This window comes from Schistocerca cancellata, chromosome 1 (genome assembly GCF_023864275.1).
Source record: "Schistocerca cancellata isolate TAMUIC-IGC-003103 chromosome 1, iqSchCanc2.1, whole genome shotgun sequence".
Lineage (NCBI taxonomy): Eukaryota > Metazoa > Arthropoda > Insecta > Orthoptera > Acrididae > Schistocerca > Schistocerca cancellata.
This window is the reverse complement of record NC_064626.1, coordinates 681,944,336-681,952,960: the sequence shown is the minus strand read 5'-3', so window position 1 is coordinate 681,952,960 and position 8,625 is coordinate 681,944,336. Positions and strand designations below refer to the sequence as shown.

Below are 8,625 nucleotides of genomic sequence, written 5' to 3'. Positions count from 1 at the left end.
CCACTAAATTACAGGCCCATAACGTTAACGTCGATATGCAGCAGGATTTTAGAACATATATTGTGTTCGAACATTATGAATTACCTCGAAGGAAACGGTCTATGGACATACAGTCAACATGGGTTTAGAAAACATCGTTCCTGTGAAACATAACTAGCTCTTTATTTACATGAAGTGCTGAGTGATACTGACAAGGGATTTCAGATCGATTCCGTATTCCTGGATTTCCGGAAGGCTTTTGACACTGTACCACACAAGCGCCTCGTAGTAAAATAGCGTGCTTATGAAATATCGTTTCAGTTATGTGACTGGATTTGCCATTTCCTGTCAGAGAGGTCACAGTTCGTAGTAATTGACGGAAAGTCATCGAGTAAAACAGAAGTGATTTCAGGCGTTCCCCAAGGTAGTGTTATAGGCCCTTTGGTGATCCTTATCTATATAAACGATTTGGGAGACAATCTGAGCAGCCATCTTCGGTTGTTTGCAGATTACCCTGTCGTTTATCGACTAATAAAGTCATCAGAAGATCAAAACAAACTGCAAAACGATTTAGAAAAATATCTGAATGGTGCGAAAAGTGGCAGTTGACCCTAAATAACGAAAAGTGTGAGGTCATCCAGCTGAGTACTAAAAGGAACTCATTAAATTTCGGTTACACGATAAATCAGTCTAATCTAGAAGCCGTAAATTCAACTAAATAGCTAGGTATTACAATTACGAATAACTTAAATTGGAAAGAACACACAGAAAATGTTGTGGGGAAGGCTAACCAAAGGCTGCGTTTTATTGGCAGGACACTTAGGAAATGTAACACACCTAGTAAGGAGACTGCGTACACTACGCTTGTCCGTCCTCTTTTAGAATACTGCTGCGCGGTGTGGGATCCTTACCAGGTAGGACTGACGGAGTACATCGAAAAAGTTCAAAGAAGGGCAGCACGTTTTGTATTATCGCGAAATATGGGAGAGAGTGTCACAGAAATGATACAGGATTTGGGCTGGGAATCATTAAAAGAAAGGCGTTTTTCGTTGCGACGGAATCTTCTCACGAAATTCCAGTCACCAACTTTCTCCTCCGAATGCCAAAATATTTTGTTGACACCGACCTACATAGGGCGGAACGATCACCACGATAAAATAAGGGAAATCGGAGCTCGTACGGAAAGATATAGGTGTTCATTCTTTCCGCGCGCTATACGAGATTGGAAAGTAGAGAATTGTGAAGGTGGTTCGATGAACCCTCTGCCAGGCACTTAAATTTGATTTGCAGAGTATCCATGTAGATGTAGATGTAGATGGTCTCAGGTAGCCCTATGAAGTGTACCCAGCAGTCGAATGAAAACCGAACACCCGCCACAACGTGACTATGAAATGGTTCGATTCAAAAGTAACCACAACACGTGCTCAGACATTTATTCGACTGGGAAACGAGAAGATCAATTCCTGTTCCGTAGAACGTGGTTGGCTGCTGACGGATCCACAACCGAAGCCACTCTTGCACTTCCTCATCCGATTGAAACCGAAGTCCACCCATGTCTCTCTTCAGGTCGCCAAAGACGTGACAATCATACTGTGAAACATCCTGGCTGTACGGAGTGTGTTGCAGTGTTTCCCAACCAAATCGCTGAAGCGTAGCCTGCATCCGATTGACAGTGTGGGAGCAACATGGTGCTCCTCGAGTTCCTCTAGCATGGAATCACAATCAGCGCGCACCACTTGAAGACATTTTGTAGAAATTGCGGCGCGCCATTAAGTCAAATCGCCCCAGAATGTTGTCAGACGGAAGCATCCTGTTGCACGATAACGCTCACCCCCACACTGCCGATCGGTCGAAGGCTACGCTTCAGCCATTTGGTTGGGAAACACTGCAACTCTCTCCGTAAAGCAAGGATGTTTCACAGTGTTATATTCACATCTTTGGCGACCTGAAGAAGGCATGCGTGGACGTCGGCTTGAACGGACGAGGAAGTGCAAGGATGGGTCCGATTGTGGATCCGTCAGCGGCCTACCGCGTTCTAAGAAACAGGAATTGATCGTCTCGCCTCCCAGTGGGATACATGTCTTAACGCGTGTGGTGATTACTTCTGAAGGCAACCTTTGTGGCGGATCTTTAGTTTTCATTTGGACGCCCCTCACATGACGAGCATTAAAATTTTTAAACAACAACAGAGGTGCTGCGCGTAAGGGAAACAACCAGCCGTGCAGCAGAATGGTGGTCGGAAGAAATAGAGGCGGCTGTTAAAGAAAAGAGGAACGCATTCAGCCAGTGCTTTAATGATAATTCGGAAACAACAAAATCAATCTACAAGGAAAAGAAGAATCAAGTGATTAAAAGATAAGGATAGCAAAGACTGAAGAATGTAAAAATACATGTGCCACTGTCATCAGCAAACAAGGAGATGGGGAACTAAAAAAGCGTGGTCAGTATCAAAAGGAAATCGACAAGAGACGAATGCCAAAACCAGTCTTCAACACCAAAAGAATAGGATGACTATTTATGGAAATTATTAAATGAGTGTAGAGAAGAGTATCTGGAGAAAAGAATGGAGAAGAGAATCTGGAGGGAAGGATGGGGAAGAGTTTCTGGAGGAAGGAACAGCGGAAAAAAACGGAACAGGAAGGGGAGGAGATCCAAATTTTGGAAAGCGACGTGAGTAAGTGTCTAGAACAGAAAAGAATGATAACTTACCTCGACGAGACAGTATCAGTCTGGAGTGCTTAAAATATGGTGGTGACAAAATTGTGAAACAAATAACACGGCTATTCAATAAAATGTTACATGGAGATTCAGTATCCAAGAAAATGAATCTGGGCTAGATTAAAACAATATTTAAGCAACGGGATCGCAAAATCTACTCGAACTATCGTGGAATTTGTGTTATAAACATAATCAGAATTTTTGGGAAAATAATCAAAAATAGCTGGAAATAAATTTTGAAATCCAGGAAAAACAGTGTGGCTTCACAGCTGGCAGATCATGCGTAGACCACATTTTCGCATTACGACACATCTTAGAGAAAGACAAGGAAAAATTAAAAAACACATAGAATTAATTTTAATTTTAATAGATTTAGAAAAAGCATATGATACTGCCCCGAGAAAACTACTTTAGAGAGCATTAAATATGGCGAATATAAAGGGTCCTTTAATTAAAATAATACAAGAAGTATATAAAGATATATGTCAAGTGAAAATTGGCAGTACACGTTCGCAGAAATTTAGAACAGGCAAGGGTCTCTTACAAGGCTGCCCCACGTCGCCAACATTATTTAAACTCTATATAGGCATAAGCCTTAAGACATGGTCCCGTAAATTCAAAGGGATGGGGCTATCACCTACCATTTGCTGATGATCAAATAGGTGTAGCACAAGTCGGGGAGGATGCATATTATACATGCAACCAGTTAGCAATGGATTGCAGAAACTGGGGATTGAAGATGAATTATCAGAAAACAGTGTACCTCACTAATGATACAAATGACTTTTACACAGAGGGAAAGAAAATTGAGAAGGCCAATACTTTCAGTTATTTGGGAACGACTTTATAGATAGAGGGAAAAATCAGAGGTAGAAATTAATAAAAGAGCAATGGAAGGAAGATCATTAGGATGTTCAACTCAATCTTATGAAGCAGAAATGTAATAAACCGAACCAAAAGAATCATATATAAATCAGTACTAGAGAACATTGTTATGTATGGAGTGGAGACTCGGGCTACTAATATGAAATATGTAAAAAAACTGCAGGCTGTAAAAGTGGACTCCCAGAGGAAAGATCAGCAAGAATTTCTAGAAGAGAGGAAATAAGATACGACGAAATAATAAAGAGAATGGAACTAAGGGAAATAATACATGATGTGATGGATAGAAAGAAGTTACAATGGTATGGCATGTAAAAAGAGTAGAGGAAGCCAGAATACCGAAAATGATCCGGGAATGGGAACCGGAAGGAAAGAAGAGAAGAGGATCCCCTATGACCACCTGGCTCCAAAATGTACGATTAACAATGAGAAGGCTTGGTGCAGAGGAAGAAGATATACAAGATCGAAACGCCTGGAGGGACATCCTGAGGAGATAAATTAAGATCTTACGTAACAGATGTAATAATTTCCGGGCATTTGTTGTGCTGGAGAAAAACCTTTGAGTAGAGAAAAATCTCAATTAGTATATAACAATTTTTTTTTAATTTTATATACAGATGCAGAGTGTTCTGAATGTAAGAAAACTTCAATTTCGGACCCATACGATTAAGATTTCATACGTAAAACATAGTTTTTCGGTATATCTACACACACGTGATAACGAAGGTAAAAACACATTTATTTTTTGCTGAAGATACATTTCTAAGAGAAAATAACTCCTGTTGTCGCACATAATAAATTAACCAAGGAATTGATCTTGCTTTGCGATTTTTCACAAAAATGTTGCATATAAATTCCATGTAGTAATTAGAATAAGTCAACAGCCTCGTCGCATTGGTAACACCGGTTCCCGTCAGATCACAGAAGTTAAGTGGTGTCGGGCTTGGCTAGCCCTTGCATGAGTGACCGTCCAGGTCTGCCGAGTGCTGTTGGCAAGCGGGGTGTACTCAGCCCTTGTGAGGACAGTTGAGGAGATACTTGACAGAGCAGTAGCGGCTCCGATCACGAAAACTGACATCAGCCAGGAGGGCAGTGTGCCGACCACGTTCTCTTCCATATCCGCATCCAATGACACCTACCGGCTGTGGATGACACGGCGGTCGGTCGTTACCGTTAGGCATTCTGCGGTCTGTTCGGACGGAGTTTAATTTAGTTTTAATAATTAGAATAAGTATGAGAGTACTGGTTATCAAGAGGTTTAGCGTTGAGGGTTTACTAGCACTTTTTCCCTTTTATTGCAAAATAAATATTTAGGTAGTAGTGAGTTTTTATCATTTTAAGACAGTGATTGAGACAGCTGCGACAGTGTTTACAAAATCATGCTCGCATAGTTCAAGAGAGGGAAGAGCGTGACTTATCCTTTTATGTTATTTTCTCCAGCATACGAGTAGTGTTGTTGTTTTAAATGGACGTCATGTACTTACATTAAAGTTGAAGAAATGTTTTCTACCAGCAGAACAGTATGAGAACAGCGATCGAGGCGTTTCCATACGCATCTTAAACCAACGTCGTGTGACAAACACATGGGTCACGTTGCTGCTTAATGTTCTCCGCGCGCCCAGAGATTTGCGGTACTTGACAGCTACACAGATGTTATCAGAAAATACCAATTCCTGTCTACGTTATGACACTATTCCACGAAAACACCATATATAATGCTCACTTTCTTTGAAAAGAAACAGTGTATATAAGGAATGGTGAATATTCATGGACATGGTAAAAACAATCATTCGAAGCATAAACGTCTAGTAAACATGGGATCTGAAGTGTATATCTTAATAGCTATGAGCACTTACTCACCTTCGTTATTGTGAAACAGTTCTTCTACTTAATAATTCCTCATAGCTTTTAAGCTATGCATTTTAAAGCCCATATTTACTAGACGCTGTTTTCTTCTTTTGGTCCTTAAAACCTCCGCCCAAAAGCTGGAAAGTAAAGAGCTTGCAGTAGAAGAAATGTGTTTCACAGTAGCGAAGATGAACAGTTGCTCATAGCTCTTAAGGTACGCATGCTGGGATGCTTCCGTCGAAAGCGCACGGCCGATTTCCTTCTCTTCCTTCCCTAATCCGCGCTTGCGCTCCGTCTCTAATGACCTCGTTGTCGACGGAACGTTAAACACTAATCTCATCCTCCTGTTAAGGTACGCATTTAGAGCCCATGTCATGTTTACTAGATTTTTTTTTCCTTCGATTGACCGTTCCTGTCAAAATGATGATACTTCATGTGACACCCTGTGCATACTGAAAGATCATATCCATTCTTGCAATGACAGAAACCTCTATCAGTTAGTGTGTAAGCCAATCTTCATATAATCTTTCGAGCGTGTAGAAAGACTACAGAACTAAATAACTTATTTTCGACTACGTCACCGCATACATCAATCGAAAATACTGAAATTGTGCTTCAACAATGAGATTTGAATTTTTGTATTATCAGTGAGTCCCAGATTTACCCCTGCGAACGGTGTGTGTCAGTTTAAGTCAAGTGTACGTTGGAGCATACGTTTAAGTGTGCAGTTGATATGCAGTGATCTAGGTCATGTAGGCGATAATTTTATCCCCCGCCCCCCGATGCTATTACAAGCACGAAATTTGTTGCTCCAGTGTTTCTCTAGCAGAGACCTGTCAAAAGATAATTGTTGTGTTAGACATATAATACGATCGTTTTCGGTGCCGTTTTATCTGTATTTACCAGCTACATTATTGCTCGTGCCCGAAGACAGTTTGTTACCAAGTTAATAAACCATAGTTAACTACGATCCCTAGATGAAGTTTTACACCAAATACATTGGTTGAACTAATTGCAGTGGCAGTCTGCTAGAAAGCAGCTTTTCCTGTAAAGTATGATGGATTGCCCGTAGAGAGCGTTAGGGATTTTCGCCGGCATTCTTTCCATAGGAGGGATGACCCGATGCTGTTCTCCATCCGCTCCAGGAGGGAGTGTATGGTGTGGGATGAGGTGGGATAGGTCGCTACAGGGTGGCATGCTTAACCGTACCAAGTATGTCCTACACGATTGGCGTCTGCACACCCCATATGCAACTCTATGCTTCTAACAGCAGTCTGCTGCACGGTAACCACTTAGACAACTCGCCCCCACTAATTTCCCTTTGGTTCTAGAAATTACAAAAAAACAAGACGCTCCCGCATAAATACAGAACAATCTTAACTGACAGCGCAGCAAAGTTGCTGGAAAGGTACGATGAGTCTTAAGAGAAAGGAAGGGAGATATTAGCAACATGTATGTACTTTGAAAGCCGCGGCATGGCGTTGGGCCGACGGTACTGGTTGTCCAACAAAAACACCTTGATGTTACAATTAAATAAAATGAAAACAAAGATCGATAGAAGAATGCAACAAACAGTTTATTTATTGTGAAAGCTGTGACAATTTTATACAGAAGTTTCGAAATAGGTACAAAATTCGCTAACAGATGACGCTGTACTGCTTGTAGCTGCACCATAATTAGAATCATCGTTTGCAAGCAGTCGTTGCAATAGTCGTTGCAATTACATCGCAATGCTTTTAAAATACTCACCTCTCGCAGTAAAGTGGGTGCATAAACAAACAGTAAAATCTGCCATAACATCTCGTAGTTTCTTGACGAAATGTATTCAGTTGGCACACATATCGACGATTCTGGGTCTTCCGGCGTGGTGGGATAGTCCCGCTAGACAGTATCTTTCAATGTGTCCCACACCAAGTAGCCACAAAGAGTCAGATAGATTGAATATGGAGACCAGTCCACGTCTGCACTAGTAAATTTAGGGAATTCAACGCAATGGTAATTTTCGAAGTATTCATCAAGATAGCGAACAGGCGTTGGTTGCGATGCCCTTGGCCCTCATCTTGCATGAACCACTCGATGCCTGGTAGATGCTACAACGATTGCTGTGTGGTGACAAATTGTTCCAAAATTGCAACGTAACCTTCCATGGTGATCGTTTGTCGCATGAAAAAAGGCCGATAATACCTCTGCTGCATACTGCAGCCCAAACAGTAACTTTGAGCGAATGCAGCGGTTTCGTTTCACGCAAATAGGGATTTTCAGAACCCGAAAATCGACAGTGTTGTTTATTCACGAACCAGTTCGTGTGGAAGTGTGCTTCATCTGTGAACCAGATGACGCCAACATCATACCCTTTGTCGCATCATGGGTACGTGTATACCTAGTGACTTTGGATTCTGAGTGGAAAACATGTGTAGACTGTTTATTAGTGTCGTATGCTTGCTGGAACGCTTCGTATCAGTCTCTGCTGCATTTTTTCAGACGGCGCTCCTCAGATGCTGCTGAAGAAGTCCAGAAACTGCGGCGACATTTTCAGGCACAGCTGCAGTTGACCTGGGACCAGCATTCTCCACTAGATCATCCGTCACACTGCCGGACCGAATTTAGTGCCGAAAAGCTTGCGAATGGTTTTTTTATCATAGTACTATATTCTGAACCTGTGATATTCCAGTACCAGAACACATCTTGTTCGTTGGAATACATGTTTTCAGCCTCTTACTTCTATACGTTAACGTCATTTCGCGTTTCATCAGTGGAACTGACGCTGTGGGCTTCGGAGACTATTAGTAGGCACTACATTACTGTTGCTTCTGTGTAAAATCCTATAGATTTCACAATAAACTTGGCAACGGCCTTGCCGCAGTGGATACACCGGTTCCCGTGAGATCACCGAAGTTAAGCGCTATCGGGCGTGGTCGGCACTTGGATGGGTGACCATCCAGGCCGCCATGCGCTGTTGCCATTTTTCGGGGTGCACTCAACCTCGTGATGCCAATTGAGGAGCTACTCGACCGAATAGTAGCGGCTTCGGTCAAGAATACCATCATAACGGCTGGGAGAGCGGTGTGCTGACCACACGCCCCTCCTATCCGCATCCTCCACCGAGGATGACACGGCAGTCGGATGGTCCCGGTAGGCCACTCGTGGCCTGAAGACGGAGTGCTTTTTTTTTCACAGTAAACTTACGTTTGGTTGCAT

The 8,625-nt window shown here is 42.2% G+C and overlaps 1 pseudogene; it reads left to right on the top strand.

Annotated features, from left to right (window-relative positions):
• Positions 1-8,271: 8,271 nt before the first annotated feature.
• Positions 8,272-8,389, top strand: LOC126095740 (5S ribosomal RNA; annotated as a pseudogene).
• Positions 8,390-8,625: the final 236 nt, after the last annotated feature.